The 9,608-nt window shown below is 43.2% G+C and overlaps 1 pseudogene; it reads left to right on the plus strand.

The window, feature by feature from the left end:
- Positions 1–9,608, plus strand: part of LOC101658922 — a 70,569-nt pseudogene that overhangs the window by 13,857 nt on the left and 47,104 nt on the right.

The following is a 9,608-nucleotide window of genomic DNA, read 5'->3' on the forward strand; positions in this document are numbered from 1 at the left end:
GACCCCAGATGCTATATCTTTTGATAGCCTGGCACCATCAGCTTTCTTCACCACATTTGCTATGCACCCATTTTGTCTTCAGTAATCATGCCAGGAAGGTGAGCATCATGGAATGTCAGGTTATTAGAACAAAGTGTTCTTGCATTGAGGAGGTATTTGAGTAGAGACCCAATGTCCGTCTGCTACCTTGATACTTAACATATAAATATACGTACATAAACCGATTTCCCTGTCACTATATATAAATATATTTACATATGTATATGCCTGTATGTAGACCTCTATAAATGCCCTTTACCTCCTAGTTCTTTCCTCTGTTTCCTGTTAGCTTTGTTGTTGCTGTTGTTTTGTGGTAAGGTTTGGAATGTTTCAAAAGGTGCACATGCCAGAAGTAAAGGTGACTGTGATAAAGAATTGGTTGCAAGTGGGAATTGGCTCCATCATTTCAGAGTTTGTGCAAAGTTAACATAACATTAAAGCCCTGGTGGCATAGTGAATTGATAAGAGTTGAGTGGCTAACCACAAGGTCAGCCATTCGGAACCACCAACCACTCCACAGAAGACAGACAAGGCTTTCTATTCCCTGAAAGTGGTGCAGGAAACCCCCAAGAACAGTTCTGCCCTTTCCTACAGAGTCACTATGAGTTGGTATTGACTCTATGGCAGTAAGATATTGACAGATTGAGGTGCCAAATATATATAGGTGAGGGGGGAAGTGTCAACCCCCCCCCATCAGAAGAATGCACTTCAGAGGACAGCATTGAGACTATAGCTTGGGGAGAGGGGTGCATCTGATTAGAATAGACGGGAGAAACGAAAAGGGATGGAGAGGGAGGGGAGGACATCCTGGCCCACCCAACCCCGAGGACGATGTTCTTGCATGGAGCAGACAACGCAGAGAGGACCATAGGGCCGGCCCTAGCACGAGACACGACATCCCTCACTAAACCATAGCGCTGCGGGGGACAATACTGGAGACACAGTGCAGGAATTGTGCACAATCTGACCCCATTATGCTGGAGCAAAACACTAAGGGCATGCAACAAAGCAGCAAGAGGAGCAAAATGATGAGATCCCCAGGGAACAAAAAAAAAGACTTTGGTGACAGAGTGTGGTACCCCATCAGACTCTACTGGAAAACACTCATCAAGGCCAACAAACAGATCTTGAAGTATTTATAGACTTTTCCATTTTTGTCGGTGGCTTTCTTTTTGTTGTTGTTGTTAATATTATTATTGTTTTGGTGGTCCTTTGTGGTTTTATTTGGCTTTGCCACGTTTTTTGCACTTATTAATGTATCTGCATGTCTATCTAGATAAGATAGGCAGGATAAATAACTCGGAGATGACAAGAACAGGACCAATGGTTCCGGGGTGGGGGGCGGATATAGGAGAAGGGGAGGTGGGAGAAAGGAAGGGGGGCTGGAACCAACCAGGGACAAGGGAACAACAAGTGAATTAAAATCAATGGAGAGAAGGGTACAGATGCCTAGTGGGGCTTAATCAAGGGCAATCTAGCAGCAAGGAATTACTAAACCTGAAAGAAGGCCGAACATGATGGTGGGACAAGAGGAAAGTAAAAGGAAATAGAGAAAAGAACCAGGAGGCAAAGGACATTGATAGAGGTCTAAATACAGGCATGTACATATGTGTGTGTGTGTGTGTGTGTGTGTGTGTGTGTGTATATATAAAATGAGAGGGGAATAGAACTATGTACTCATATCTTTATGTTAAGAATTAAGGTTGCAGGTGGACATTGGTCCTTGACTCAAGTACTCCCTCAAGCCAAGAACACTTTGTCCTAACAATCCAGCATTCTGTGATGCTCACCTTCCCAGCATGATCACTGAAGACAAAATGGGTGTATAAGTAAATGTGGAAGAAAGCTGATGGTGCCTGACTATTGAAAGATATAGCATCTGGGGTCTAAAAGGCTTGAAGATAAACAAGCAGTCATCTAGCTGAGAAGCAACAAAGCCCACATGGAAGAAGCACACCAGCCTGTGTGATCATGAGGTGTCCATGAGATCAGGTATAAGGCATCAGGTAGGAGGCATCTAAGACCCAGAATAAAACCATACTCCAGGTGAGTGGGGGGGAGCATGGAGTGGAGACCCAGTACCTATCTGTAGACAATTGGACATCCCCTCACAGAGGGGTCACAGGGAAGAAATGAGCCAGTCAGAGTGCAGTATAGCACCAATGAAACACACAACTTTCCTCTAGTTCTTTGGTGCTTCCTTCCCCCTACTATCATAACCTCAATTCTACCTTACAAAGCGGATTAAACCAGAACATGCACACTGCTACAGATAAGAGTACGCAACACAGGAAATCCAGGATAGACAAACCCTCCAGGGTCAAGAATGAGAGTAGAGATACCAGGAGGACTAGGGGAGGGAAGGGGGAGAAAGAGGGAATTGATCACCAAGATCAACCTAGAACCCCCTCTAAGGGGGACAAACAATGGAAAAGTGGGTGAGGGGCAATGGAGGACATGTAAGATTTTAAAATAACAATCCATAACTTATCAAGGGTTCGTGAGGGAAGGCGGGCAGGGGAGGGAGGGGGAAGAAATCAGGAGCTGATATCAGGGGCTCAAGTGGGAAGAGAATGCTTTGAAAATGATGATGGCAGCATATGTGCAAATGTGCTTGACACACTGGATGAATGGATTGTGATAAGAGATTTAAGAGCCCCCAATAATAGTATTTAATTAAAAATTATTTTAATGGTATTCACATTATGATCTTTGTTTCACATATGATCACATTTTCCAACTAAAGTAATTATCAGAGATGGTCTTATGATGGAGCCAAAGAAGTTTAAAGCTCAGGAATCTTGATGTGTGCAGACCTTTCTAACTCAAAACACCCACTGCCAAGGGGTCAGTTGTGACATATCAAGTCTGTAGGGCAGAGTAGAACAGCCTCTTTGAGTTCCCGAGTCTGTCAATTTTTATAGAAGTAGAAAGTCTTGAGGCTGGTGAGTTCCATTTGCTGACCTTGTGAGTTCCATTGCTGACCTTGCACACCACTGGACTCCATGATGAAGTAGCAGGCACTTCTAAGACCCTGTATGTTGTATTTTTCTTAAAGAAATGCTCCAAAACAAGTTACGTATTAGGCACAACCCTGGTTGGTTTCTTGATATTTATTTATAGGAAAAATATTCTGCTTAACCTTGGTTATCATGAGAAACTGGTGTGTGAAGACTCTAATTTTCTATAATCCTAAAAAAAAGCTGCCTCCTGCTGTTCCTTCCCCTCTTCTCTCACTCTTAACCCTGAACAACCTTCCCTGTGCTTCCTCCATCTCATCTCCGAATGAGATCATGCAGGGGCTTTATAAATAGAAATACCTGTATGACAACTACCCCATGTCCTAACGTGAAGTCCCTGGGTAGTGTGAATATTTAGAACGTTTGGCTGGTAACAAAAAGGTTGGAGCACAAGTCTACTCAGAGGTGCCTCAGAAGAAAACTTCCAAATGATCAGCCACCGAGAACTCCAAAAAGCCCATTTCTGCTCTGACACACACAAGATTGCCATGAGTCAGAATGGATTCTGTGGCAACTGGGCTTAGAGCACAGACTTCTCATCTTCTACATGGGGAAATCAGGTTTGCTTCCAAGAGGTTTGTATTTTGCCATTGTCCCAAACAGGTTTTAGCAGGTCTTCCAGACTAAGATATTCTAAGAAGAAAAGTCTAGAGATCTACTTCCAAAAATCAGCCAATGAAAAACTTATGGATCCTAGCAGCGAGATCCGCAACCAACCATGAGGATGGCGCAGGACTGCACAGTATTTTTTCTATTGTGCGATCTCATGGATGGAGGTCAACTTGATGAGCCCTCACTGCAACAGCAGGTTCTCACCAGCTCCTGGGACAACCTCTCTCACCATCATCCTTCAAGCTCTGCTTTTCTCCTGATCAGTATCATGCCCTTTCATGCCCCCACTTCCTGCAAGTGATAGTCAAAGATGTTGTGAAAGCGTGCAGCCCTTCCCTACAGATTAGAAAGTAAGCAAGCACAAGTAAAGCCTGTGCTTACCTTGCTTATTGGGTAATCAGCCTCTGGTTAACATAAATGATATTGTGCAATTTAAAGATGTGATGTCTCTTTCCATACTACTTTGGGCTTCTGTTAAAAGATGCAACAGATAAAAATCTGATTTGAAATGTCCTCTGATGTTCAGTTCTACTAAGCTACATGTGGGTCCCCATGTGTTGGAGTCACCTTGACAGCAACTGGTTGGACTGGCAACAGAACAGGGAGACAATTATTTATTGCCCTGTTTTCAGATGAAGTGGAAACTCAGATAAGTCATTTCCCGTGACTGATTAGCCATCAAGATTTAAATATAGGCCTGCTCCAATATGTATGCCATTTCCACTACAAAATTCTATATTGGGGGATGCACAAATGTAAAGTATGTGGCCCAAGACTTACCCGCAGGGAGGATCAATATAAGGGCACGGTTATAATCAGATTTCACTAGCTCAAAGTCCCTAACGTTCACTTAAGAATTCTAATTTCACTTTCTCCGCTCCCACTCAACCATCCATATGTAATTCTGCCAACATTCTCCACCACCTAGCCTCCACCACCAGCCTCCACCACTTAGCAGGAATCTGCCAGCACTGACTTAAACTGCTTCATGGGGGCCTTCACTTCTCACACCTTCTGCTCTCATTTCTCACTTTTTCAAGGTCTCTTTCACTGTAAAAAGAGTGTCAACCCACTCATCCATTAGGGTCAATTCTTTTGGGACCATAAGTTGTGAAAGTGGTTCTGGGACACTGCATGGTTGATTGGAGGCATCAGTTCATGTTGTACTGTATATGTTTCATTCACTCATTCTTCTATTTGAGGACGCCCTGAATAAGACCAGAGGCAGACTGTAAGTATAATAACTGCTAATTGTGGCGAATGGTATTACAAAAACAAGCATGCTGGGCTAGGAAATGATGTCAGGCCATGGGGAAGGAAGTGGTAAGGATCATTGGCAGTGTTAGAACATTTAATATGGTGACCATTTCTTATCATAAACATGAGGTTTTTCTTTAACTTTTTGAAGCGATTGTGGGTGCCAGGGTAGCGGAGCAGGTATAAAAAGGAACAGCAGCTATGGTGCCTTATTTGAAACTACTATGATTCTCCAATGCCCACCACAGGTGGATTAACCAAACAGCAGGGTAGGCACAGGCTTACTTTAGCTGATTTACTAATCGTAGTGAATGGGCTCATGTGTTTTTCACCACACTAATGTGTTCTGTCCCTATCAGAGACTGCAAATTTGAAAAACAAAAACAAAACAACTTTGATTCTGTAGGAAGGTGCTGCAAGGTTGGGAGAGAGACAGAAAACAGCCATATCTGGAAGCCAAATATGGCTTGATGTGCTGAAGAAAGCAGGAATGATTCATTACAGATTAGTATGGAAGTATGAGCAAGCCTGTGCTGACTTTACCTGCTGGGTAACCTATCACTGCATGCTCAGGGCATGCTTCCAACACTGCAATGAGCAATTCATGGATATGAAGACTTAACATTGTGGAAATGTCCATACTATCCCACCCCAAAGCAATCAATATGAGTAGTGCACTTCTGGTCCGTTTTCAAAAAGTTGTATTGGAACACAATCCACATATAATAGAATTCAATAGTTTAATCATATCAAGAGGAGTTGTATAATCATTACCACAATCAATTTTAGAATATTTTCTTTTTTCTTATACTCACTGTTCTCAGCTCCCCATTTCTGTCTAACCTCCCCTACCATATCCCCAAGAAACTAATCCAGTCTTAATAGATTTACCCATCCTGGATTTCACTTACCAAAAAACATACAAAAGCAAAAGGGCAATGATAACAAAAGAAAACAGAGAAAATCCTCAATCAAAAAGAAGGCAGAGAATACTAAAGAGTAGAACAACTTAAAGTGGGTCTACAGAGATGATAAGGTATTGCATTTTAGCATAACTACATCTGCCACAGGGTTGTTAGCAGCTTCTTCCTCTGAAATGGGGAGCTGGGCTCTTGCTTTTCTGTTCTTAGTCAGGAAACTATGCCAAAACCTGTTCACTTTGAGTGACCCTGCTGGCATTTGACATACCTGTGTCATTGCTTCTAGCATCACAGTAACACACAAGCCACCACAGTATGACAAGCTGACAGACAAGTGGTGGACCAACTTTGAGGACCAAGGTGCACTTGAGACAAATTATGGTATTCTCCATTGCCTCCTATGCATGTGGAAGTTGTGCATTGAATAAGGAAGGCCATAGAAGAATAGATGCATTTGAATCGTGGTGCTGGAGAAGAATATTGAAAGGGCCATCGACTGCTAAAAGGACAAACTGATCTGTGTTAGAGGAAGTGAGGCCAGAGGGCTCCTTAGAGCCAAGGATGGCGAGACTTGTCTCACAGACTTTGGACACATTATTAGCAGAGACCAGTCTCTGGGGAAGAACCTCAAGATTGATAAAGTAGAGAGGCAGCAAAAAAGAGTAAGGCTCTCAGTGAGATAGATGACAGTGGCTGTAGTCATGGGCTCAAACAGTACCTAACAATAACTGTAGAAAGTGGTATGATGCTTCCTCGAACCATTGGAAATAGAAGCCATATGAGCCAGTAATCCACTCCTTGTTACATACCCTAAAGAAATGAACATAGCATGAACAGGTGTATGCACACCCTTAGCCACGGAAGCACTCTTCACGAAAACAAGATGGAAACAACCTATATGCACATCAGTGGAAGAATGGATACATATATTTGGGGACATACATAATAGAATACCATGCCTTGCTAAAGAATAAGGATGAAACTGTGAAACACCTCATGCCATAGAAGGAATTAGAAGACATTATGCTGAATGAAATTAGTCAATCACACAAGGTTAAATATTGTATGAGGCCCCTTTATAAAAAAATAATAAAACAGAACTTAACAAGGTTTTCATACTAAAAGAAACAGATGTTGATGGCTACAAGTGTAGGAAGGAAGGAAATGGGAGGGAGTCACAGGCTAGAAGGTAGACAGGCATTGACTTGGGTTAGGGCCGTGGTTCTCAATCTTACTAATGCTGCGACCCCTTAATACAGTTCCTCAGGTTGTGGTGAAACCACCCCCCCCCACCATGAAATTATTTTCATTGCTATTTCATGACTGTAATTTTGCTACTGTTATGAATCGGGCCACCCTTGTGAAAGGGTCGCTTGGCCCCCAAAGGGTTCATGATCCACAGGTTGAGGATTGCTGGAAGGGGAAAGTGGGATAGATAGGGGTTGACTTGAGTGAAGGGGAAGAGGAAGATGGGGAAAGTTATGGGAACAGGATAACCATTGGGAGCTTTGATGAGGTGTTCAATGAAAAAAAGGTAATCTGCTTTATAAATCATAACCTGTTTCACAATAAAAAGCTAAAACAAAATCTTCAATGGGCATAAAAACCACCTGGGGAGCTTGTAAAAATTCAGATTCTGATTCAGTGGGTCTGGTGTGTGTCCTGAAATTCTCTGTGTTCCATAGACTGCTGTTTTAGGGATTGCCCTTGAAGTAGTAAGGATTTGAGATGAATCAGGATTGCCTGGGGGGTGTGGTAGTTACATAATTTCATGTCAACTTGAAGATATGTAAAAGTGTATGGGGTAGTATTTAACCTGTCAGTCAGATTATAGCCTGCTAGTGCCCCATTGTGGGCGTGGCCATCTCATAAAGAGGGCCTTGGGGGCCTCCCCTCTCTCTCTGGCTTCACCTTCCTGCTGGCTCACCCTGGTTGTTGCCAGAGCCCTGGAGATGTGTCCACTGGCATTGGATCCACAAGACTTTGCACCCACCTGCCTGTGATATTCCTGCACTCAGCATCATTTCATGTGGCTCTGTGAGTCTGAAGAAGGACTTATTGACCCGTTTCAGACTTATGGACTTGAGTTGGACTGGGCTGGGATGTTTTCTCAATATATATATACTAGAGCTTCTTGATATAAAGCTCTTTCTTACACATATATGAGTGTTTCTGAATTTGTTTCTTTAGTCAATCTGGTCTAACACAGGGAACTTGGTTTAATGCAGATTCTCCATCTCCATTTCAGAGATTCCAATGCAGTATGTCTGAGGTGGGACTCCAGCAGAGGTGCTTTGAATTCCTCATCCATAAAACAAGCCTCAGTGGGATTCATCTTGCAAAGTAAGATAGAGACCAACTGCTTTCTTTTTGAGTTTTCAGCAGTAAAAGCAACAGTTAACATTTATTAAGTGCACACTATATGAGTGCATCATGTTAGATGTTTTACACACAGTACCTCGTCTGATGCACACAGCTCCTCTCTGTTGAGTGTCCATATCATGCCAACATAGGAGCTTCCTGTGGCCGCCACAACACAGTACCACAAACTTTAAAACAATAGATTTTTTTTTTTCCATAGCTCTGGAGGCTAGAAGTCCAAAATCACGATGTCAACCAGGCCATGCCCCCTCTACAGTTTCTGGTAGAGAATCTTTTCCTTGCCTCTTCCTACTCCAGAGTTCAGGCAGTCCTTGGCTTAGATCCCCATCACTCCAATCTCAGCCTTTGTCTTCACATGGCCTTCTTCTAAGGGTTGGTGGAGACAGATCCTTCATAGCTGTGAAACAGAATCTGCCGTTTTATTTCTTATCTGGATACATCCAAAGGTTCTGTGTTTTTTAGCGTGCAGAATCCTTCCTTTTTTTCCAAAGGCTGTGGATGCAAAAACCTTCACCTGAAAGGCTTAGGTTGCAGAATCTTACCAACCAGCACCCTGTTGGGCAGGCTGTGAGGTTTTCAACTCTTCGAAGGTATCTAGAATATTGTATGCCCAGAAGATCATATCTCAGGATTCCCCAGTGTGCTGTTCCTAACTACGTACCTCCCAGGGCTCCTGTGCTATAACCACCCCCCTGAAAGATCTCTGGTTCAGAACCAGGCTCAGCAACCAACCAGCCCAAACCTAATCTAGGTAGCTTAGGGGCCACGGTATAGTTATTATTTCTGTGTCCTTGTTACACAACAGGCCCTTTGCTCCATCTCATTTCATCTTGTCAGTGACCAGTGAAGTATTACTGCTGTTATCACCATTTTCACAGGTGAGAACTCAGAGGCTCTGCTAAGTTTAGCAACCTACCCAGCTTTGTAGAGCTAGTGGGTGACAGAGTCAGAATTTCAAAATAGCTTTCTTTGGCAAGGATGCCTAGGCTCTTTACAGAATGGAAACTGACTCTCTCCAGGCCAGGATGCTAGTCCAAGAGTGGACTGAAGCCCAAGAACACTAATCAGCATTACAGAGCTGTGAACTGTATCCCAGGAAAGTGCTCTATCCGTAGAACGTACTTCTGAACCAGCAATCGCTGTCCTCAGAAATTAGATATCTGTAGAAAGATTTCTATTTAGAGGCATTCATAGGAAGGAGTAACCAAGGCTTGGCCATCCTAGCAAACTCAATGTCATCGAGTCAAGTCTGACTCACAGAGACCCTACACGATAGGATAGAACTGCCCCTGTAGGAGATGAGCCAGTCAGGGTGCGATGTAACAATGATGAGAAATACAACTTTCCTCTAGTTCCTAAATGTTTCCTCCCTGCTCCC

The sequence above is a fragment of the Echinops telfairi genome, unplaced genomic scaffold, assembly GCF_000313985.2.
Source record: "Echinops telfairi isolate 266 unplaced genomic scaffold, ASM31398v2 ScPeMD7_9;HRSCAF=40, whole genome shotgun sequence".
In the NCBI taxonomy this organism is placed as follows: Eukaryota; Metazoa; Chordata; class Mammalia; order Afrosoricida; family Tenrecidae; genus Echinops; species Echinops telfairi.